Genomic DNA, 26,078 nt, shown 5'->3' with positions numbered 1-26,078 from the left:
TTTTTACTCTGTAGCTTCTGTACCACACAATGATGCAACCAGACAGAACACTCTCGCTGGTGCTCCTGTAAAAACCTGTTAGAATGGGGGCAGGGAGGTCTGCACACCTCACTCTTCTCAGAAGGTATCGGCATTACTGTGCCTTCTTGACTACTGAGGAGGTGTTGTGGGTCCAGTTTAGACTGTCTATTACATGCACTCCAAGGAACTTTGTGCTCTCTCCATGGCAGAGCCATTGATATGCAATGGAGAACGATCAATCTGTGTCTTCCTGAGGTCCACTGGCATCTATTTTGTCTTGTCCATGTTCAGACTCATGTTGGTGCTCCCAAACCATTGGACATGCCTCTCTTATTGCTCTCTGTATGCTGGCTCATTGTTGCTGATGAGGCCAACCACTGCAGTACCGTCAGAAAAATTGATGATGCAGTCTGAGCTGGTTCTGGCAGTGCAGTCGTGAATTGGCAGCATGAACAGCGGTAGGCTGAGCACAACCTTGGGGGACACCATGCTCAGTGTAATCGTGCTTGAGATATTATTACCAACTCTGACTGATTGGGGTATTTCTATCAAGGATTCAAATATCCAGTTACAGAGAAGGGTGTTGAGTCCCAACAAGGACGGGTTACCTACCAGCCTCTGTGGCATGATGGTGTTGATGAACAACATCCTGCTCTATGAGGAATTGTTTTCTAGGTTGAGCAGAATGGAGTGGTTGGTTGAGGCATTGATATCATCAGTGAATTGCTTTGAGTAGTAGATGAACCGGAAGGGTCCAATAAAGGAGGGATTTTATGCGATCCATTACCAGCCTCTCAAATCAATTCACTTTGAGGTCAGTTCCAGTGGGCAGTAATCATTTGAGCCAGTTACCGTTGCACTCTTGGGCACCCGGAATAATGCTTTCAAAAAGATTAAAATTTTGCCTGTTGTTGATGTGCTGGGTAGACTTGTAATCCGTTATGGTTTGCATACCTTGTCACATGCGCTACGTATTCTTGATGCCACAAAGGTGTCTGTGCATGCTCACGCTTTGCCTTCCTGATGGCACAGGAGAGCTCGGTTCTTGCTGACCTTTTTTTCTTTAATTAGGTTTTTTCAGGTTTCTTGCTTTGTGGCTACCTGTGAGCAAACAAATCTCAAGGTTGAATAATTTAGACATTCTTTGATCAGAAGCATAGATTGAGTAGATTTTACTTCTTTACACTCACAGAAGGAAATTTCCTGAAGCTCCTTGAACTCTCTTACAGTTTAAAACCAAGTCTCATTTCACAAATAAATGCCTGATTAACATATTAGAAGATATGCCGCCTATGAAAACTGCTGTAGAGGAACCATGCTTTCATCAGTTTCACACTTCCTCTGAACAGCATGGTCCTTCCTTGGTCCAATATGCTTTCCAACTGGAGGCTCAGAGGTTGGCACCTGCTTGTCCTCAGTTAGGCAACTGTTCATAGTGTTCGGCATGGAGACAGTTGTGGCATCATCCTTTATTCACTTTCATATGACTTCATTTCAGGGGACGTGGCATGCAAATTGTGGGTGGATCTCCAATCAAGTTGTAGTTGTCTCTGGTTCTTCTGTTTTTACCACACACAAGGTCAGTGTAGCATATTGGTTGTCGTATTTCACTGTTACAAATGTAAGTCCCACAGGATTTATCTTTTCTCCACTATGAATTCTTAGTTGGATATCTTAGCAGGCTTCAGTTTAGTGTCATTGAAACATGTTCAAATGCATTTTGTAGATTGACTGAAGCAGCTGAATCAGTGTCTAATCAGTGTCTATGATACTAAGGTAGGAGGTGTTGTGGATAATGAGGTGGATTTTCAAAGCTTGCAGGGAGATTTATGCCAGTTAGAAGAATGGGCTGAACGTTGGCAGATGGAGTTTAATGCTGAGAAGTGTGAGGTTCTACATTTTGGCAGGAATAATCCAAATAGAACATACAGAGTAAATGGTATGGCATTGAGGAATGCAGAGGAACAGAGAGATCTAGGAATAACTGTGCATAGTTCCCTGAAAGTGGAGTCTCATGTAGATAGGGTGGTGAAGAGGGCTTTTGGAACGCTGGCCTTTATAAATCAAAGCATTGAGTACAGAAGTTGGGATGTAATGCTAAAGTTGTACAAGGCATTGGTAAGGCCAAATTTGGAATATTGTGTGCAGTTCTGGTCACCGAATTATAGGAAAGATATCAATAAATTAGAGAGAGTGCAGAGACGATTTCCTAGGATGTTACCTGGGTTTCAGCAATTAAGTTACAGAGAAAGGTTGAACAAGTTAGGTCTCTATTCATTGGAGCGTAGAAGGTTGAGGGGGGATTTGATCGAGGTATTTAAAATTTTGAGAGGGATAGATAGAGTTGACGTGAACAGGCTGTTTCCATTGAGAGTAGGGGAGATTCAAACTAGAGGACATGATTTGAGAGTTAGGGGCAGAAGTTTAAGGGAAATACGAGGGGGTATTTCTTTACTCAAAGAGTGATAGCTGTGTGGAATGAGCTTCCTGTAGAAGTAGTAGAGGCCAGTTCAGTTGTGTCATTTAAGGTAAAATTGGATAGGTATATGGACAGGAAAGGAGTGGAGGGTTATGGGCTGAGTGTGGGTAGGTGGGACTAGGTGAGATTAAGGGTTTGGCACGGACTTGGAGGGCCAAGATGGCCTGTTTCCGTGCTGTGATTGTTATATGGTTATATGGTTATATGGTTAATTGCAGTTTAATTAATTTGTCATTCACTTCTGGTGTAAGCCATTGTGCTTGTCTTTTGTTAGTTTTCATATTGACCTACTTTGTTATATTTTCTGCAAGGTTTGCCCTTAAATCTGCATTTATTTGGTGTATATGAGTCCCTGCCACAATGGGAAAACAATTTGTTCTGCCAGGCAGGTTTCTGTTTAGATGTTGCAATTTTAATCATGCTCACTTTCGTTCTTGACAGCCACTCAATTGTAACTCTTGTCTGTGGTTTCCATTGAAACAGCTCTTTTGAATGTAAGTTTCACTTCAGTTAGGAGTCATTTTGTAATGTTTTCTTTTAAGTTCCACAAACTAAATGATCTCTTAGTACATCATTATGACCATTCCCACACTGACAATGATCAATCTCTTCAATTCAGCCAAGTTCGCTGAAATGGATTCCCCTTCCTTTTGATTCTGTTTATGAGACCTAAAGAGTTTTTCAATCAACATAAGCTATGCTTCTAAATGTCCCTACATTACTTTGACAATATCAGGAAAACACATTTCTGAAGGTTTGGTTGTAGCAGCCAGACTTCACAGCAAATTGTATGCATTTAAGCCCAATGAACTCAACAAAATTGGCATTCACTTCTCATTTGCTACTTCATTTGCTTCAAAATATTGTTCCAATAGCTCAGTACACTTGAGCCAATTACCCATTGTGTAATCAAACTCATCAATCTCTTCGACATAGCCAGCCATTTCTGAGTTTTTAAATGATTATTATCACCTGGTACTCACTCTTCCATTTAAAACCCCATGTCTTTGCACATGCAAGTCTGGATTTTTTACTTGTTATTGTTTTTATTTTGAAAATCTTACTGCGCTTTAACAGGTTGGTAGCCGCCTTGGGTTTATTTTCTAAATATCCCATTGCCAATGTTATATTTTGTAACTTCAAAACATTAAGCTAATTAAAAGGATGACTCAGGAGTCTGAAAAATGGGTCTAGCTTCAGTTTTACTTTAAGTGAGGTACCACATGGTAGTGTGATGATGAATGCAACTAACGTATTTGACATATAGCCCAAAATTAATTATTCAAACAAAAAAGAAAGCATAATTAAACAATGTGTATACAAGATTACTCAAATATTATTGAAATATTAAATACACAACAGGGTGGGCCTGTACAGAAAGAAAACAGCACAAGAGCCAAGCAATGTTACATCAGAATTACTGTTGACTTAAGATCACTAGAGCTGGCAGCCTCGGAGACTGTGGCATTTATTCTTAATGAACAGAATCTTTCATGTTCCATTTAGTTCTGCAACTACAAAGTACCTCATTTCCTTTGACTTGATTTTAAAATCCTGTGGTTGTGAAAGATGCTGAAAAAATGGAAGATTTTGTTTGTTCAGATGGAGAAAGAACACAGATAGAAAGCAGAATCACTGGATAGGTTGGTATAAACATACAAAGTAAGCTGAGGTTTCATTCCAAGAATGAAACAACTGTTATAACAAAGCAGCAGGTTTTGCACCCATGATATTTTTGGCCCTACCTTCTGCAATGAAATGAGAATGCCTCAATTACATATGCAGAACAAACTAGTTACTGCACTAGTTTGTGGGCAGCAGACAATTTTGCACTGTTTATTGCTTTCACTTAAAGGTGGTCTGAGAGAAAATCAGAATTGTTATATTTCAAGTTATGCTATTATGGGATGACTTTAATTTATCATGAAGCAGAGCTGAAGTGTGTCATCACATTCTCAGGTGATAATGTTGCTGTCACCCTGGTCCTCAATGTGATATAGAGATGAAGTATCTGTAAGATATCTGTAACTTCACACAGTTCGCAGCGTAGAGAATCCTGAATCTTTGCATCGCAGCCGGGTATGTCCATGAATGGAAAAACTTACAAAAAGTAGTGGATCCAAGCCTGTCCATCACAGGAAAATCCTCCCTCACCATTGATCACATCTACAAGGAGTGCTGGATGAGAAAGCAGAATCCAGGTCATGCTCTCTTCTCACTGCTTCCATAAGGAAGGAGGTACAGAAACCTCAAGTCCCACACTGCAAGGTTCAGGAACAGTTATTACCCTGAAGCATCAAGCTCCTGAACCAGCAGCGATAAATTCACTCAACTCAGCACTGAATTTTACTCACTTTCAAGGACTCTGCAATCAATGTTCTCAATGTTATTTATTACATATGTCTGTGTGTTTTTATTTATTCATTTATTGTATTTCCACAGTTTGTCTTTTGCACATTAGTTGTTTGTCTGTCTTTGCATGTAGTTTTTCATTGATCCTAATATATTTCTTTGTTCTGTGAACGCATGCAAGAAAATGAATCTCGGGGTAGTATATGTACTTTGATCATTAATTTACTTTGAACTTTTAAGCCTTAGAAGTAGGTATTTGCTGCAATGAAGCTGCTCTGATATTTACAGATTTCCCACTGATTGAATAGATGTACCTATGGTTCACCTTGATAACAGCATGCAGAAATCCGCGGGCCTTCACAGCTGACTGTAAAACTCAGAGATTATCAGATAAACCCAACTGGTTCCTTGATTTCCAATCAGGAATATTCTTGCCATGCTTCCTTTTGTATCACACCAACATTTAATTGACCGAGGAAGTATCTTGGGACAGCAGAGCAAGCAACAGATGTGGGTCATGGCAATAATACTCATATCCTGAGAGTGAATTAAAATACCATCATCGGCCCTCAGTTATCCAGACGAAAATCAAAGTTGTTTATTTGTGCAGATTGATTTCATTAGAAGCTTCAGATATTGCAGCTGAGAATTGTGAAGAAATATGCATGGATATATAAAAATCTCTTTCTAAGAGAAAATAGTATGATCACAAAGATTGTGTTCTCTAAGATTGGTAGATTCAACATCATTTACCCATTCTGCCCTGGAAACAAGTTAGCTATTTTCAGGGGGTTTTACATTAAAATTAATATGAATTTCACCTGGGTTAGTCATATGGTCATCGGTCGCCTCCAATCACTGAATGTTCAGTAATCCTAAACAGGATTGACTGAATGCTACAGGGCACCTAAGAAGAATATTATATATTGTGGAAGATGGTTGGTGCTGGATTCCAAGAGGGGGAATTTCTAGAGTGCCTTTGAGATGGCTTTTTAGAGCAGTTCATGGTTGAGCCCACTAGGGGATCAGCTATTTTGGACTGAGCATTTTGCAATGAAACTGTATTGATTCGAGAGCTTCAGGTAAAAGAACCCTTACGGGTAATTGATCATAATACGATTGAATTCACCCTGCAATTTGAGAAGGAGAAGCTAAAAGGGAGCTAATATTCTCATGAGCACATTTGTTAGAATTATTGCGGAGGGTTTAAACTAATTTGGCAGGGAGAAGGGTCTTAGGATAGGATGGATGGTAAAAAAGCAAAAATAGCATGTTGTCAGATTGTTGGGAAGAGCAGGCATATGATAGGACAATATTGCAGCCAGAAGGGTGAGGATCAGTGCATTAGGGATGCAGAATCAAAAAGGATAGCAAATATGGTACTCAAAATGTTACATCTCAATGAACATAGTATAAAAAATAATGTAGATGATATAGTTGCACTTTTACAGATTTCTCAGTGTGACATGGCCATCACTGGATCATGGCTGAAGGTTGGTTAAAGTTTTGAGCTGAATGTCCAAGGGTACACATTGTATTGGAGGGATTGGAAGCTAGGTAGAGGGTGTGGTGTGGCTTTGCTGGTAAATAATAGTATCAAATCATTAGGAAGACGTGACATAGGATCGGAAGATGTTGAATACTTGTGAGTTGAGTTAAGGATCAGCAAGGGTAAAAGGACCCTGATGGCAGTTTTATACAGGTCTCCAAATAGTAGCTGAGATGTGGGCTACAGAATACAATAGGAAATCAAAAGGGTGTGTGAAAAGGGCAATGTTATGATAGTCATGGAAGATTTTAACATGCAGATAGATTGGGAAAATCAGTTTGGAAATGGATCTCAAGACAGTGAATTTGTTGAAAGCCTGCAAGATGGCTTTATAGAGTAGTTTGTCATTGAGCCTACTAGGGGATCAGCTATAATGGATTTGGTGAATTGGGAGCTTAAGGTGAAGGAACTCTTAAGAGACAATGTCATGATACGATGCAATTCAACTTGAAATTTGATAGGGAGGGAGTAAAGTCTGATGTAGCAATAGTTCAGTGGAGTAAAGGAAGTTATAGTGATAAGCAAGACAAATTGGCCAAAGTAAATTTGAAGGAGATACTGATGGAGATGACAGCAGAGCAGCAATGGTGTGAGTTTCTGGGGAAAATGAGGGGAGCTGTAGGATAGATGTATTCCAAAAACAAAGAAATACTCAGGTGGCAAAATAGTGCAACTGTGGCTGACATTGGAAGTCAAAGCTAATGTAGAGGCAAAAGAGAGGACATACAACAAAGCAAAAATTAGCTGGAAGATAGAGGATTGGGAAGCTTTCAAAAATCTTACAGAAAGCAACTCAAAGAATCATTAGTACTGTACAGATAAAATATGAAAGCAAGCTAGCAAACAATATCAAGGTGGAAAGTAAAGGTTTTTCCCAAGTAAAAAATAAAAGAAAGATTAAATTGGATATAGGTCCACTAGAAAATGAGGCTGGAGAAATAATAACAGGGGACAAGGAGATGCCAGATGAACTAAATGAGTATCTTACATCAGCTTTCACTGTGGAAGACACTTGCAGTGTGCCAGATGTTGAAGGCTGTGAGGGAAGAGAAGTGGGTGCAGTTACTACTACAAGGGAGAGGGTACTCAAAAAGCTGAAAGACCTAAAGGTACATAAGTCACACACACACACACACACACACACACACACACACACACACACACACACACACATGGACCATTTGAACTGCACCCTAGGGTTTTGAAAGAGGTAGCTGTAGGGATTGTGGAGGCATTAGAAGTTATCTTTTAAGAATCATTGGACTCTGGTTTGGTTCTGGAGGACTGGAAAATTGCAAATGTCGCTCCACTTTTTAAGAAAAGAGGGAAACAGCAGAAAGGAAATTATAGACTGGTTAGCCTGACCTCAGTGGCTGGTAAGATGTTGGATTCAATTGTTAAGGTTGAGGTTATGGAGTACTTGGTGGCACAGGGCAAGATAGGTCAAAGTCAGCATGGTTTCCTTAAGGGAAAATCTTGTCTGAGGAACCTGTAGGAATTCTTTCAGGAGATTACAAGTAGGATAGATAAAAGGGATTCAGTGGATGTTGTATATTTGGATTTTCAAAAGGCCTTTGACAAGGTGCCACACATAAGGCTACTTACCAAGTTAAGAGCCTGTGGTACTACAGGAAGTTACTGGCATGGTTAGAGCATTGGTTGATTGGTAGGAGGCAGTGAGTGCGAATGAAAGGATCCTTTTCTGGTTGACTGCCAGTGACTAGTGGTGTTCGGCAGTGGTCAGTGTTGGGTGTTGGGCCTACTTCTTTTAGATGACACACTAAAGGTTAACGTGCAGGTTGAGTTGGTGATGAGCAAAGCAAATGGAATGCTAGCATTCATTTCAAGATGTCTAGAATACAAGAGCAGGGGTGTGATGCTCAGGCTTTATAAGGCACTGGTGGGGCTTCATTTTGAGTATTGTGAACTATTTTGGGCTCCTCATCTAAGAAAACATGTGCTGGCATTGGAGATGGTTCAGAGGGGGTTCACAAGGATGATTCCAGAAATAAAAGAGTTATCATATGAAGAATGTGTGATGTCTCCAGGCCTGTATTCACTAGAATTTAGGAGGAGAATGAGGGGGGGATCTCATTGAAACCTTTGAAGGTTGAAAGGCCTAGACAGAGCGGATGTGGAAGAGATGTTTTCTCACAGTGGAGATGTCTAGGACAAGTGTGCACAGCCTCAGGATAGAGAGATGTCCACTTAAAACAGTGATTTGGAAAAACTTATTTTGCGAGAGGGTGGGCTGATTGGTTCTTGATTGCCATGGCATCAAAGATTACGGGTAGAAGGCTGGGGAGTGGGTCTGAGGAGGAGATATGATTGAATGGTAGCCAACGCAATGGATCAAATGGTCTAATTCTGCTACTAATGGTCTTATAGTCTAAAGGAGGTGTATCAGTGTTATAGTGGAGTAAAGAGAATTACAGAAGCATGAAAGAGGAGATGGCTAGAATTGATTGGAAATGGACACTGGCAAAAATGACAGCAGTGCAGCAATGGGAAGAATTTCTGGAACCAATTCAGGAGGCACAGGATATATACATGCAAAAGAGTAAGAAGTAGTCTAAAGGACAGATGACACAACCGTGGCTAAAACCCAAAGTCAAAGCCAACAGAAAAGCCAAAGAGAGGGCATATGATAGATCAAAAGCTAGTGGGAAGTTAAAGGATTGGGAAGCTTTGAAAAAAAAAACAACTGTAAGCAAATAAAAACGTCATTAAGCTGGAATACGAAAGTAAGTTGATCAATAATATTAAAGAAGATATCAAAAGATTGTTTGGATACATGAAATGTAAAAGAGAGGGAAGAGTGGATATCAGACTGGAAAAATTGCTGGAGAGGTAGGACAAGGAAATGGTGTAAGAACTGAATAAGTATTTTGTCAGTATTCACAATTGAAACCACTAGCAGTGTTGTGGAAGTTCCAGGTGTCAGGGGTCATTAAGTGTGGGAACTTACGATAATTAGAGAGAAATTTCTTAGGAAACTGAAAGGTCTGAAGGTACATAAGTCACCTGGACCTGATGGTGTACACCTCAGAGTTCTGAAAAAGATCATGGAGGCATTAGCAATGATCCTTCACCAATCACTAGATTCTGGAATGGTTCTGGAAACTGGAAAATTGCAAATGTCATTCCACTCTTCAAGAAGGGAAACTATAGGCCAATTAGTCTGACCTCAGTGGTTGGGAAGATGTTGGAGTTGAGATGAGGTCTCAGGGTACTTGAGGGCACTTGATAAAATAGGCCATGGTCAACATGGTTTCCTCAAGGGAAAATCTTGCCTGTCAAATCAAATGGAATTCTTTGAAGACATAACAAGCATGATAGATAAAGGTGAATCAGTTGATGTTGTGGACTTGAATTTTCAGAAGGCCTCTGACAAGGTGATACGCATGAGGCTGCTTAACAAGCAACAAGCCCATAGAAAGATTCTAGCATGAATAAAGCAGTGGCTGATTTGCAGGAGGAAGAGTGTGAATAAAGGGAACTTTTTCTGTTTGGCTGCCGGTGACTAGTGGTGTTCCATAGGGGTCCACAGTGGTCTGTGTTGGGACTGATTCTTCTTAATTTATATGTCAATGATTGATGATGGAATTGATGAATTGTTGCAAAGTTTGCAGATGATATGAAGATAGGTGGAGGAGCAGGTAGTTCTGAGGAAATAGAGAGGCTACGGAAGGATTTTGACAGATTAGCAGAATGGACAAAGAAATGGCAGATGGAATACAGTGTTGGGAAGTGTATGGTCATGCACTTTGGTAGAAGTGGAAGGATTAACTATTTTCTAAATAGAGAATATACAATAACAGAGGTATAAAGGGACTTGGGTGTCCTTGTGCAGGTTTCCCTATTGGTTAATTTGGAGGTTGAGTCTGTGGTGAGGAAGACAAATGCAATATTAACATTTATTTCAAGAGGACTTGAATATAAAAGCAAGGTGAAGCTTTATAAAGCACTGATGAGGCCTCACTTGGAGTATTGAGAGCAGTTTCGGTCCCCTTATCTTAGAAAGAGTGTGCTGACACTGGAGAGGGTTCAAAGGAGGTTCACTAAAATGATTCCAGGATTGAATGGCTTGTCATATGAAGAGTGTTTGATGGCTCTGGGCCTCTATTCACCAGAATTCAGACGAATGTGGAGTGACCTCATTGAAACCTATTGAACGGTGAAGAGCCTTGATACCTATGCCAGGAGAGTCTACAATCAGAGGACAACACCTCAGAATAGAGAGGTGTCCTTTTAGAATGGAGATGAGGAGGAATTTCTTTTGTTAGTGGTGAATCTGTGGAATTCTTTACCACAGACAACTGTGGAGGCCAAGTTTTTATGTATATTTAAGTCAGAGTTTGATGTATTCCTGACTGGTCAGAGCATGAAGGGATACAGGATGAGGCAGACCACTGGGGCTAAGAGGAAAATTGTATCAGCCATGATGAAATGGGCAGAGCAGACTTGATGGGCCAAATGGCCTAATTCTGATCCTGAATCTTATAGTCTATGGTCTAAGTATATATATGTCACCATATACAGCCCTGAGAATAATTTTCTTGCAGACATACACAGTAAATCCAAAAGAATCAATGAAAGACCATACCTCAATGAAAGAGGATGGTCAAACAACCAATGTGCAAAGTGAAACAAACTTTGCAAATGCAAAAGAGAAAAAAGTAATAATAAATAAATAAGCGATAAATATTGAGAACATGAAACCAAAAGTCCAAGGACTTTTGAACAGAAAACAGAACATTTTCAAGATGTTCTGTTATGTGGGTGAGTGAAGTTAAAAAAAAGTTATCCCCTTTGGTTCAAGAGCCTGATGGTTGAGGGGTAGTAACAGTTCCTGAACCAGGTGGTGTGGGTGCTGAGGCTTCTGTACCTTCTTGCTGAAAGCAACAGTGAGAAGGGATATGTGCTCGGTGGTGGGGATCCCTGATAATGGACACTGCTTTTCTGTGACTGTGCTCAATGTAGGTGTGCTTAATTGTGGGGAGAGCTTTACCAGTGATGGGTTGGGCCACGTCCACTACTTTTTGTAGGATTTTTCAGCAGCTGCTTACTATTTGTTGTTTTCCAGTATCTGCAAGTGACTTTTTACAAAATCATTTACTGTAACGTTCTGACTGATTACTCTGTCCCAGATATTACAAGATTGAATAAGTAGCAAAAAATATATCAATGTGCAGATTTTCCTGTTTAAAGCTAATAGTTACCTGTTAAATTTCCTGTATTCACCATCTCTATTGGTGGAAGTTGAGAACAGCTGAACAAAAGTCACGATCTTCTGGCAAACACAACGCCACTACTTTTGTCATTATGCTGAGACCCTGAACTCACTGATGACGCACAAAGTAAACTTAACATTTCTGGACTCCACCTGCCCTCTACCATTGTCAGTTGGTTGACTGGTAGGTATGTTTAAACAGCAGCATAACATTCCGCTTGTAAGAAATTTTAAGAATAAAGAGAAGTCATTAGATAAGTGAGCTTGTGCTTTCACTTTCCATCTCAAACTTGCTAACATACAGAAGTCATTCAGCTATTCACCTAATATTATCTTGAGCCAACAGACTGTTATTCAGTTATTCATCTACTTTGTCCCCTCTGCTTCCTTGCAAATGAATTCATTATTTTGTTTTCTTTTACTTCGCTGATTTCTTTTCTTAATCCGATCTATTATCTTGTATTTGCACGCCCTGTTGTTTACGTTCTTTGTTGTGGTCCTTCATTTGTCAGCCTCCAAGGGGACCACAGTCTTGCAGTGGTTTGCAGGCTTACATGCCTCAATGAGTCACAGAGCTATGCTGGCTGGAGTCAGGGCTTGATGCTTTGTCTCTTGGAACGGTCAGCCACGCCAAGAGACCAGACTAAGTGTGGTCCTCCAGGTTTGGGGGATGAGCTCAGGACTAACAACCCTGAACGGTAAAACAAAATTGTTATAGAAACAGCAATGAAGAATCCTTCTACATTTCAGTGTGATGGTATTCCTGAGTCTTCAACGAGGACTTGAATGACCGACATTTGTGAGAATCAAGAGGAAGCTATTGACTGAGACCATAAGACCATAAGACACAGGAGCAGAATTAGGCTTTTCAGCCCATCAAGTTCACTCTGCTATTTCATCATGGCTGATTTGGGATCATGTTCAAACCCATACGCTTGCCCTCTCGACATATCCTTTGATGCCCCAACCAATCACGAATCTATCTACTTCCTCCTTAAATATACCCACGGACTTGGCCTTCACCATAGTCTGTGGCAGAGTATTCCACAGATTCACCACTCTTTGACTAAAAAAACTTCTTCTTACTTCTGTTCTAAAAAGTGGTTCCTCAATTTTGAGACTGTGCTCTCAAGTTCTGGATACCCCCACCAGAGGGAACATCCTCTCCACATCCACCCTATCTAGTCCTTTCAACATTTGGTAGGTTTCAACAAGACCCCCATGTATTCTACTAAATTCCAGAAAATACACTCCTCATATGTTAACCCCTTCATTTCTGGAATCATCCTTGTGAACATCCTCTGGATTCTCTCCAATGCCGACATATCCTTTCTGAGATAAGGAGCCCGAAGCTGTTGGCTCTACTCCGAGACATGATGAAGGAAGCCCTGAACACCACCAGAGGTGGAGGACCTACAATGTTGCCTTGAGTGCCAGCAGTATGCGGTCAGTTAGTAAGTAAGTAAGTTAATTTGTCAAGTTCAGCTTCATCACAGTACTCACACACTAATAATACCAAGGATATCAACTGATTTACCATGAACTCACTTGAATGTGAACATTCCAAAAACTCCTTAAACTTTTCAAACAAATTAAATTCTCATTTCCAGAACGTTACTCATATTACTACCTATGCAAGGGTAATGATATCTTTCCTAAGACACACTGAGTAGGAGTATGTTCATTAAATGTAGTTTATTTTAAATTTGAATTGATGGGATCGAGAGGTTTTAAACTAGGGTGATCAAGAGCTGTGCTGTGTCATGCTAACCACAACATCACATTCATCTTCACATTCTTTGTACTACCAACCTCCTCGCCAGAAATACACCCCTCAGCTCAGCACAGGCTAACAAAATATTTCAAACAGAGCTCCATTCTCACCATTTTAATGTATTTGCTGCTTCCATTCTTTTATTGCGAGCAGTTTCCAAAGTAACAACATATTTATATAATACAGTTGTAAAATACTTCCAGGCTCTTTACTGGAGAAGTAGAACTTGGAGCCATACGAGGGGTGGTTGTTAAGTTCGTGGCCTAATGTAGAAGGAGTCAATTTTAGAAAACCTAGCACATTTATCTTTCAACATAGTCCCCTCCTACATTTACACACTTAGTCCAGTGGTCGTGGAGCATTCAGATCTTGGACTTCCAGAAAGAGACCACGGATGGGTGATTGATAAGTTTGTGGCCTAAGGTAGAAGGAGATGAGTTATACAGCTCTCATTCCGTGCACATGCAGGTCAACTCTTTCAGTGATTATGCAGTGTTTGAAGTTAATAACTCATCTTCTACCTTAGGCCACAAATTTATCAATCACCCTGATGAGTTATTAACTTCAATCTTTCTGCAGAATCACTCAAGGAGTTGAACTGCATGTGCATGTAACGAGAGCTGTATAACTCATCTCCTTCTACCTTAGGCCACAAACTTATCAATCACCCAAGCTGTGGACACTTTCTGGAAGCCCAAGATCCGCATGCTCCACGACCACTGGACTAAGTGTGTAAATGTAGGAGGGGACTATGTTGAAAAATAAATGTGTTATGTTTTCTAAAATTGACTCCTTCTACCTTAGGCCACAAACTTGTCAATCACCTGTCATATAATGAGTTATTATAAAAGTTAACTAACAACACCCAAGAGGTTGCACTTAACGGGCTGAGGCAGGTCAGCAGATGTGATTGCATGGGAAATATTGGAGAGGAGATTCAACAAGGTGTTGCCCAGGATGCAACATTTCAATTATGAGTGATGTTTGATTGCCTTGGACTTAGGAGTTGAGGTGAGTTATGCTAGTAGGCATCAGAGTTGAAGTTAATGCTAGAAATGGATATTACAAAATGAATATGTGCCTTACCGAGGTCAATTGAATATTAGTCAAAGAGTCAGAGAAAGGTACAGTACAGGAACAAGCCCTCCTAGTTTGTGTTGAAACACTTAAGCTGCCTGATCCCAACAGCTGCACCCAGACCATAGCCCTCCATACCCCTGGCATCCCACTTACTTGTCCGAACTTCTCTTAAAAGCTGAAATTGAGCTTACATGCACCACTTGCGCTGGCAGCTTGTTCTGCACTCTCACAACCATCAAAATGAAGAAATTTCCCCCTCATGTTCCCCTTAAACTTTTCACAAATCACCTTTATAGGAGGGCGATTGGAAATCTGGCTGAGTTGTGTCATAACAGCTATCTCTCACTCAATGTCAGCAAGACCAAATAACTGATTATCGACTTCAGGAGAGGGAAACCAGAGGTCCGTGAGTCAAAACTCATCAGAGGATCAGAGGTGGAGAGGTTCAGCAACTTTAAATTCATTGGTGTTATTTATATTTCAGAAGACCTATCCAGGGCCAAGCACGTAAGTGCAATTACAAAGAAAGCATGGTAACACCTTTACTTCATCAGGAGTTTGCAGGGATTCGGCATGACATCAAAAACTTTAGCAAACTCTATGGATGTGCAGTGAAGATTGACTGGCTGCATCACAGTCTGGTATGGATGCACAAATGCCTTTGAGTGGAAAATGCTACAAATTTAGTGGATACGTTCCTGTCCTTCATAGATAAAACCCGCCCAACCATTAAGCACATTTACATGAAACGCTGTGGCAGGAAAGCAGCATCCATCATCAGGGATCGTCAAACACCTAGGACATGCTCTCTTCTTATGGCTGCCATCAGGAAGAAGGTACAAGAGTCACAGGATTTGCACCACCTGGTTCAGGAACAGTTACTACCCCTGAACCATCAGGCTCTTGAACCAAAGGGGATAACTTCACTCAGCTTCACTTGCCTATCACTGAAATGTCCACAATCAATGGACTTACTTTCAAGGCCTCCTAATATTTAGTGCTTATATATTTTCTATTATTATTTCTTCATTTGCATTTGCAGTTTGTTTTTTTCTGCAATCTTTTATTGCTTCTGCTCTAATTATCATTGTATAAAGTTGTTAAGTATGCCCACAAGAAAATGAATCTCAGAGTTGTATATTGTGACGTATATGTTCTTTGATAATAAAATTTTCTTTGAACTTTGAACTTAACCTATGACCTCTAGTCGTAAATCTCAGTGCAAAAGCTTATACCCCTCATAATTTTGTATATCTCTGTCAAGTGTCCACCCTGTTCTTAAATTCACTCAGTCCATTTCTGACACCTCCCTGTCTCTGTCTCCATCTCTGGAAACAAATTGTCTACCGACATCTTTTACAAACTTACTGATTCCCACTGCTAACTTGATAATAGCATTTCCCACCCTGTTTTGTGTAAAAAGATGCTGTTCCCTTTTTTGTCTCTGCCACATCTGTTCCCCGGATAAGGCTTTTCTTTCCGATACATCAGAAGTGTCATCTTTCTTCAGAGAACGGGGTTTCCATTCCTTCAGCATTGATGCTATCCTCACCTGCATCTCTTCCATTTCCTGAATATCCACATTCACCCCAAGTACTACAAGCTGCAATAAGAAATAGATAAAAAAGTGCAAAAAGAGAGCCAAATAGTGAGATAGTATTCAGGGGTCTATGGACTGTTCAGAAATCTGATGGTAGAGGAGAAGCTGTTTCTAAAGTGTTCACTATGCATCTTCAGGCTCCTGTACCTTCTCCTTGATGGTGACAATGGGAAAGAGCCATGTCCTGGACTGTGAGGGTCCTTAATTATGGATGCCACCTTTTTGAGCACTGGCTTTTGAATATGTCTTTGACGGTATGTGCTTATGATAGAGCTGACTGATTCGTCAATTTTCTGCAGCTTTTTTCAAGCCTCCATACCAGGCAGTGATACACTCCATGCTACATTAATAAAAATTTAGTGACATATCAATTCTCCTCAAACTCCTAATGAGGCACACCCACTGGTGTGCCTTATTTATAGACGCATAAGTATGTTGGACCCATTCGATCTGCAATTCTTCTAGAGATAACTTGCTTCCCAGTGGAATGGTGCTAGTTGGATTCTTGTAGAAGCCTTCTGATTCAGTGTGAAGGTGGGACAAGCAATCATGGTTCATCTCACTTGACATCAAACCAGATGACATACTTTATTTATCCTTTAGATGGTGACTGCTTATAATCCATCTCTGACTCCGGAACACAGGAAGAAAGCAGACACAAAGTCTGTCCTGCTGATAGTATTCCCAGTTCTTGAGAAAGACACAAAGCATGAAACAAGCCCTGCATTAATATCAACAATAAATGTCCTGTTCTAAATGTTATCTTGCTCTGTGTTCACTTTCCATCTAATTAGGACCACAGGATTTTGTTCTTCAAACTGTTGTCTGTATTTGAACATAGTGGGAAGATTCATTATGCTAAACATGTCTGTGGTGGAACATAATAAAATATAGAACACGAAGGGGTCACTTAGCAACTAAACTTCAATCACTTTGCAGATATTTAATTTAGCCTGGACAAATCATCCATGGTAAAGAAGTAAAAAATAGCAAAAAAACTGAAGCTTCCTGCAAAAAAAATCCCTCTTGAGCCCCAAAGGGCAACAAATAATAATGCCAAATGAAATCTTAAAATACAACCCAATTAAAAAAATCCATAACTTTACAATCTGACTGAGATCAACGGGAGAAACTTAATGGATTTTGGCAACTTCGCTGGCCTGACAAAAAATGAACTAATTTGTTTGAAATGGAAATGACAGGAGTCGATTAGCACTTTAGTGCAAAGGTGTTTATTAGGTGCTTCATAAATGAAACTTATAAAAATTAATGAAAATAGCAAAAAGAAAACTGCCAATAGTTACAAAAAACTATCTACTAGAAAACACAATGATAGCTTCATATAGTCCAATGAGGTGGGCTGGCTGGTGGTGTAGTAGCGTCAGCACTGGACTCCGAAGTGGATTATCCTGAATAAAAAATCCGGCTGGGTCCCAACCTGGGCAGCAGTAGTATCTGTGCAGAAGAAATGGAATATTCCTCCATGCATGACACGAGAAACAAGATGATGCCAACCTGAGCACATCTGCTCAGTTTAGGACCCTTTATGAGAATATACTAGGGAGACACTGAAGTGTGTACACTTAGTGTAATGACAGCAGAACTGCAAGGCAATGTTTGTGCGCGTGTAAGAAGTGTGTTTACTGAGTGCTCTCTGTCTCACTATTCACTACTTCTCTCTCCACACAACCTCTCTCTCCATTCCTATTCTTCCCCCAATATTTACACTTATCTTTTCAAATAAATTACTTTTACTGGAAATGCAGCTCTCTTCAAATTCTTCATTATGTAGGACTTCTCCAAGAGAAATAAGGATTAACTGTTTCCGCTGGCAGGAATTCAGAGACCACAGATTAAGTAGTGGAACAGAGACAGGAACGATGAGAGTTGTTTCCTTTTATACAGCAACTTGTTACAATTACTTAGAAGTTTGGTGGAAGAAGTCTGAACAATAGCAGTCAAAAAAGAACTTGATATGTGGATGTAAAGGAAAGATTTGCAAAGCTACTGTGAAGGATCAGGATGGTGGACCCAATCAAAAAAATTCTTTCATCGAGTTAGGCCAAACGTTTTGTAAAAAATATTTGTTCCACTCTATGAACTGCTGGAAAGGTCAAAATTTATTGCCCATCCCAAATTGTCCTGTGGATAATAGATTTATAGTTCATTTTCGTGGGTATTTAAAACTCAGTTTACTCGGGATCTGGGGTCACCTACAGGACAGATCAGATAAAGAGTGGCAGATTTTCTTCCCAGAAAGACATTAATGTCATGGCCAAGACAGCTGGCCAATGCTCCACTTCCTCAGGAGGCTAAAGAAATTCAGCATATCCCCTTCAGGTCTCACTGATATTTATCAATGTGCCATAGAAAGCATTCTGTCTGGATACCTATTGGCTTAATATCACAACTGCTTTTCATGGGACTGCAAGAAACTGCAGAGTTTATATCACAGGATCTAGTCTCCCTTCTATGGACTACCTCTATGCTTCTCATTGCTTCATTAAGCTATCAGCATAGTCAAAGACCCCACCCACTCTGGACACTCTCTCCTCTAATCTCCCATTGGGTAGAAGATACAGAAGCCTGTAAGCACGTAAAATCAGGCTCAAGGACAGCTTCTATCCCACTGCTATCAGTCTCTTGAACATACACTTTAACAATAAGATAGGCACAGCCTCACAATCTACCTCATTATGATCTTGCACTTTAACTTAACCTCCAAGAGGACCATAACCGTGTCATGGTATGGAGGCTTGCCTACCTCAACGACCCAGAGAGCTACGCTGGCTGGAGTCAGGGCTTTAAGCTTTAATGATTGGCAGGGTCACCCATGCCAAACAGGTCAAAGGGTAGAGGCCAGACTCTAAGTGGACCACCAATCTTCCAGGGTCAGGGGTGCAGCTCAGGGCTAATAACGCTGACTGGTAAAATGAAATTGTTAAGAAAATAGCAATGCAGTATCCTTCTACATCCAAATGCAATGGTATTCCTGAGTCTCCACCTGGAACTTGCATGACTGACAGCAAACTGAGAGGAAGCTACTGACATGATGAAGGAAGCCATGAATGCCACCAGAGGACTTTCATTGCTGTCCTAAGTGTCAGTGACATAACGGGCAGAAGAAGAAGAATTTTAGCTTATACACTTTATTCTGTATTGTTATTATCTCATCTTACTCTAGCTTAATGGATGTGTAATGATTTTATCTGTATAAACTGCATGCAAGACAAGCTTTTCACCATATCTTGGACATGCGACAATATAATACCAAAAACAGTACCAACACCAATACCAATACCAGATAGGCTTCAGTAGTTTCATGATCATCATCACTAAAACTAACTGTTCTTTTATTTCAAAAAATGAGTGGGCAGATACTTGGCAGATGGCGTTTAATGTGAATAAGTGTGAGGTTATCCACTTTGGGAGTAAGAACAGGAAGGCAGATTATTATCTGAATGGTGTAGAGTTGGGTAAGGGAGAAATACAAAGAGATCTAGGAGTGCTTGTTCATCAGTCACTGAAGGTGAATGAGCAAGTGCAGCAGGCAGTGAAGAAGGCTAATGGAATGTTGGCCTTTATTACAAAGGGAATTGAGTACAAGAGCAAAGAAATCCTCTTGCATTTGTCCAGAGCCCTGGTGAGACCACACCTGGAGTATTGTGTACAGTTTTGGTCTCCAGGGTTAAGGAAGGGCATCCTGGCTGTAGAGGAAGTGCAGTGTAGATTCATGAAGTTAATTCCTGGGATGTCTGGACTGTCTTACGCAGAGAGGTTAGAGAGACTGGGCTTGTACACACTGGAATTAAGGAGATTGAGAGGGGATCTGATTGAAACATATAAGATTATTAAGGGATTGGACAAGATAGAGGCAGGAATAATGTTCCAGATGCTGGGAGAGTCCAGTAACAGAGGGCATGGTTTGAGAATAAGGGGTAGGTCATTTAGGACAGAGTTAAGGAAAAACTTCTTCTCCCAGAGAGTTGTGGGAGTGTGGAATGCACTGCCTCGGACGGCAGTGGAGGCCAGTTCTCTGGATGCTTTCAAGAAGGAGCTAGATAGGTATCTTATGGATAGTGGAATCAAGGGATATGGGGATAAGGCAGGAACCGGGTATTGATAGTAATTGATCAGCCATGATCTCAAAATGGCGGTGCAGGCTCGAAGGGCCGAATGGTCTACTTCTGCACCTATTGTCTGTTGTCTATTGTCTATAAATAGCAAAATTTAAATTCCACAGCTGACATGGTGAGTTCAGGCCTTTAAGTTAAGTGTCTATTGGTTTGAATTCCTAATCCATTATTTATATAACAATGCATTAGGTTTACAAATATAAAAATATGAATAGCTAACACAAGTATTTTGCACTAGTTCTGCTTTATTATTCTACAGAATACATAATCAAATTTGTTTTGCAAATCCTCTTGTTGCGAGGGGAATCAGAATACAAGGCCCTGGTGATTTTTTTTTAAATTTAAGGGCATATGTGTAAAATACCCTGATGAAATAATAGCTTCCATATTGATGCAGGCTGGAATCAGTAGAACAATCTGTTTTGTAAAGAACAATGGTCTCTGAGGCCCTACAATGTATAAAACTGCCAGAAGTGGGAAAGGGCAATGACAAGACCAGCAAATCATGTTCTGCAGACTGACTTCCAGTAATGAAATTGTGAGAGCCAAGTGTAAGAGCCAAGCTCCTCAAAGTGCCAGAAATAGAACAGTTCACAAGAGTTCTGCCATTAATTTAGAAAACAATTTCAATGCTAAATTTCCAACATAAAAGGGCATTATATGGTTTATGTTCATTTACAGTATATTGACAAAAGAAGCTGTGTGTAATCACATTTTTTCACTTTTTGTTGCTAAAATCATTGAGCAAAGGTGATAGCTCTTTACAAGCGGATAATTGACTTCCAAGAAATGGATGAGGTAGACTTTCCATCAATGTGCCAATACAGTGGTAGTGGTTAGCACAGCACTTTACAGTACAAGTGACCTGGGTTCAATTCCCTCTGCTGCTTGTAAAGAGTTTGCGAGTTTGCCCTATGACCTCATGTGTTTCCTCCAGGTTCTCTGGTTTCCTCCCACAGTCCAAAAACATTCTGTTCAGGAGGTTCATTGGGCATTGTAAATTTTCTGGTGATTAGGCTAGGATTTAACTGAAGGGTTGCTGGGTGACTCAAAGGGCTGGCAGAGCCTATTCCATGCTGTATCTAAATAAAAATATATAAATCCCCATAATTTTCTGCGGAATTCTATTGATATAGAAAAAAATGTTTACAACTGATTTTATTAGTTTACAAATATCCTTTCAATTTTGTTTCACTGCTCAAATGATTTTTTAACATATAATTGAATGTGTCTTTATTAAAATGACAAAATGCTCAGGATTTGATATTTCTTTTTGAAACAGATCTTGTTGACTCAATCATTCTACTTGTTATTTTCAGATGTAAAGACCACCATTTCTGAGGAATGCTGATTAAGATACTTTCCTTATATTTTACTTCTGTCAAATTTATAATTTTATCTAAAGTTTTTGAAAATGAAGTTCCCTACTTTTTAACATTAGTAATGTGTTTACCAGTGTGTCTGCAATAACAAGATACATTAAGGGAACATATCAGAATTTTGTAGCTCTATATGCACACAGGCCCTCATCACAAGTCAGTGTACGGTCGATAGCACTCTCTCTTCTGACTGGATTCTAGAGAACTAAGCTCAACAATGCTCCACAGTTTTAGAAGGGAAGTTAAACTGTTCTCCCAGCATGATGTGAAGGATTCTGCAGCCCTTAACCAGCATCATAAAACAGATTTTATGTCAATATCATGTTGTTTTTTGTTATGTATACAGTAAATCAGCTGCACTGTTTGCTGTATCTCATTGACAGCTACTTTTCAGAAGTGCTTTATTCACTGTGACGTGATCTCGGAGATCGTGTGAAGGCAGGAAATGTGTAGTACTGATATAAGATGCATTTTGAATGTCTCGGGCACTTTCTGTTTGTACATGGGACAACACAACAATAAGGTATAGGAGTAGAATTAGGCCATTTGGCTCATCGAGTCTGCTCCACAATTTCATCATGGCTGATCTAATTTTCCTCTTAGCCACAATCTCCTGCCTTTTCCCCACATCCCTTCATCCCCTGACCAATCAAGAATCTGTTAACCTGCCTAATATATACATAAAGTCCTGACCTGCACAGCTGCTGTGGCAAAGAATTCCAAAGATTCACCACTCTCTGGCTAAAGAAATTCCTCACCATCTCCATTCTAAAAGGACACCAACTCTATTCTGAGGCTGTGCCCTCTGGAATTAGGCTCTACCACCAAAAGAAACATCTCCTCCACATTCACTCTATCAAAGCCTTTCACCATTCAATAAATTTCAATGAAGTCATCCTCATTCTTTTGAATTCCTGTGAATACAGGCCCAGAGGAATCAAACGCTCTTCATATGACAAGCCATTCAATCCTGGTATCATTTTTGTAAATCTCCCTTGAACCCTCTCCAGTTTCAGCACATCCTTTCAAAGATAAGAGGCCCAAACTTGCTCATAATACTCCAAATGAGGTCATATCAGTGCTTTATCAAGTTTCAACATTACATCCTTGCTTTTATATTCTTGTCCTCTTGAAATGAATGCTGACATTCAATTTGCCTTCCTCACCACAGACACGACCTGCAAATGAACCATTAGTGAATCCTTCATAAGTATTCGCAAGTCCTTTGCACCTCAGTTTTTTTTTTTAAATTTTCACTCCATTTTCATTTCTTCTACAAAATGCATGACCATGCACTTCTCAATATGGTATTCCAACTGTCTATTCCCCATTTTCATCTGTCAAAGTCCTTCTGTAGCCTCTCTACTTCCTGAAAGCTACTTGCCTTCCACTCATCTTCATATTGTTTGCCAACTTTGCAAAAGTGTCATCAACTCCATCATCCAAATCATTGATAAATACTGTACAAAGAATCAGTCCCAGCACAAACCCCTGTGGAACACATCTAGTCACCAGCAGCCAGCCAGAATAGGCTGTCTTTATTCCCAGTCTTTGCCTCCTGCCAATCAGCCACTGCTTTGTCCATGCTTGAATCTTTCCATGATCTTGTAGCATGTTAAGAATCCTTATGTGTGACACCTTGTCAGAAGCCTTCTGAAAAGTACGCAACATCAACTGATTCTCCTTTGTCTATGCTGCTTGTTAATTCTTCAAAGAATTCCAACAAGTTTGGCTGGCATCATTTTCCCTTGAGGAAACCATGCCAACTGTGGCATATTTTATCATGTGGTTCCAAGTACCCTGATAATCGACTCCAACATCTTCCCAACCCCTGAGGTCAGACTATAGTTTCTTTTCTTCTGCCTCTCTCCCTTCTTGAAGAGCAGAGTGACATTTGTAATTTTCCGGTCTCCCACAACCATTTGTGAACATAGTGATTCTTGAAAGATCATTACTAATGTTCCACAATCTCTTCAGCCACCACGTTCAGAAAACTGGGGTGTACATCATCTGATTCAGGTGACTTATCTACCAACAAACCTTTCAGTTTCCCAAGAACCGTCTTTCTGGTTCAAACACTTCATGGCCCCTGACACTCGGAACTTCCACCATACTGCTAATGTCATCCACAGTGAAGACTAATGCAAAATACTTATTCAGTTCATCTGCCATATTGTTGGCCCCCATTACTACCTCCCTAGCATGATTCTTCAATGGTCCAATATTCACTCTCTCCTCACTTTTACATTATATGTATCTGAAGAAACTTTTGGTATCCTTTTCAATATTATTGGCTAGCTTACTTTTGTATTCCATCTTTACCTTCTTAATGACTTTTTATTTGCCCTCCATTTGTTTTTAAAAGCTTCCCAATCCTCTAGCGTCCCACTACATTTTGCTCTCTTATATGCCCTCTCATTGGCTTTTATGTTGGCTTTGACTTCTCTTGTTAGCCATGGTTGTGTCATCTTTCCTTTAGAACATTTCTTCCTCTTTGTGATATATATCCTGTGCTTTCAGAATTTTTTTCCAGAAATTCCAGCCAGGAAATTATCATCCCTGCTAGTGTGCTTTTCTAATCAATTCTGGCTAACTCCTCTCTCATGCCTCTGTAATTCCCTTTACTCTACTGTTATACTGATACGTCTGACTTTAGCTTTTCCTTCTCAAATTTCAGAGTGAATTTGATCATATTATGATCACTTGCCCCTGAAGGATCGTTTACCTTAAGTTCTCTAATCAATTCTGTTTCAAGGCACAACACCCAATCCAGACTTTCTGATTGTCTAGTGTTTTCAACCATTTGCTACTCTAGACATCCCCACCCCCCGTCCTGCAATCCAACACCAGCATGATTTTTCCACTCTACCTGTGTATTGAAGTCCCTGATGACTATTGAAACATTGTCCTTTTGACATGCATTTTTTTATCATCCATTGTAATTTGTAGGCCACATTCTTACTACTGTTTGGGTATTTGTATACAACTCCCATCTGGGTCTTTTTGCCCTTGGCCCCACAAATCAGTGGATTCTGGAATGGTTCTGGAAGACTGGAAAATTGCAAATGTCACTCCATGATTCAAGAAGGGAGAGAGGCAGAAGAAGGGAAACTATAGGCCCACTAGTCTGTAAATTTAGGCCAGTTGTATGAATATGATCCTTTCTTATCTCAAGAATCTCACAGATTTGGGATTGCTAACTCTTCAACTGCAACAACTAAACTTACTTTCTTGTCACTGGCCCACAAGCTTTTACATTTGTATTTTAAAATTTATAACCAGCAGTTCTCCTCAAAACAACTCACTGTTGGACACTGTTTCTTGTACTTTATTCTAATCAACCTCTCTGTGACAATGTTTTCAAACATCTCCTTATCTACTAATTATTGGAAATAATCTATCCTCACAAAACCCTCTATAGATCTATATTTTAGGTTCTCTTTTTAACTTCCTGTGATCTCTTAGTAAAGTGCTCCTACAGTTTAAACTTCATTTAAGAAAATGCCTCCTCTAGATCTTGTCATTGACAGAGGACACAACAGTGATAGCTCAAGAAATTGCTATATTCTGTAAGCTTTAATTCTATATGCAAATTAAAGGATAATAAGTGTAATCCTCCCGCAAAAAAAGAAGAGAAAATCCTGAATTACAGGTAAATTAATCTGATGTTTGTTTTGAGCACAATGCTAGAATATGCCATTAAGGATCAAGAAGGCTGAGGGGCAATGTGATAGAGGACAGAGGCCTGTTTATGTGCCTGAGGGGTTGGAGAGAGGAATGGGGTTTGTTTTGCCATTGTTGCTTTATTGCTTGTTGGGTTCTGTGTTCTTCTGCCAAGCACTTTGGGCAGGCTATGTTGGAACCAGACTGTGTGGTAAAACATCCTGGCTGCTCCCAGCACAATTTTGGATGTTAGTTGTTATTGCAAATGGTGCATTTCACTCTGTGTTTCGATGTACATATGTTAAATAAACTTGAATCTTGGATCTTGAAAGGGAGGATAAACAATATCGTTTTCTCAGGGCCATCATCATCATTATTGTGTGCTGTGCCATATGATGTGGACTTTGACCATGATTTTTCTTGGAAAATGTTTCTCCAGAAGTGGTTTGCCATGGCCTTCTTCCGGCCGGTGTCTTTACAAGACCGGTGACCCCAGACGTTATCAATGCTCTTCAGAGTTTGCCTGCCTGGTGGCAGTGGTCGCATAATCAGGACTTGTGTTGTGCGGTGGCTGCTTATATGATCGTCCTCTGCCTGCTCCCATGGCTTTATGTGACCCTGATCAGGGGACTGCGGGTGGGGGGGGGGGTGGTCTAAGCAGGTGCTATGCCATGCTCAAGGGTGACCTGTGGGCTGGCGGAGGGAAGGAGCACCTTACAGGTCTTTTGGTAGAGACGTATCTCCACCCTGCTACCTGACAGGGTAGGGGAGTCGGAAACTAGAGGGCATAGATGTAAGATATGTAAGATGTG

The sequence above is a fragment of the Hypanus sabinus genome, chromosome 4, assembly GCF_030144855.1.
Source record: "Hypanus sabinus isolate sHypSab1 chromosome 4, sHypSab1.hap1, whole genome shotgun sequence".
Classification (NCBI taxonomy): Eukaryota; Metazoa; Chordata; class Chondrichthyes; order Myliobatiformes; family Dasyatidae; genus Hypanus; species Hypanus sabinus.
Note: the sequence above shows the minus strand (reverse complement) of the source record.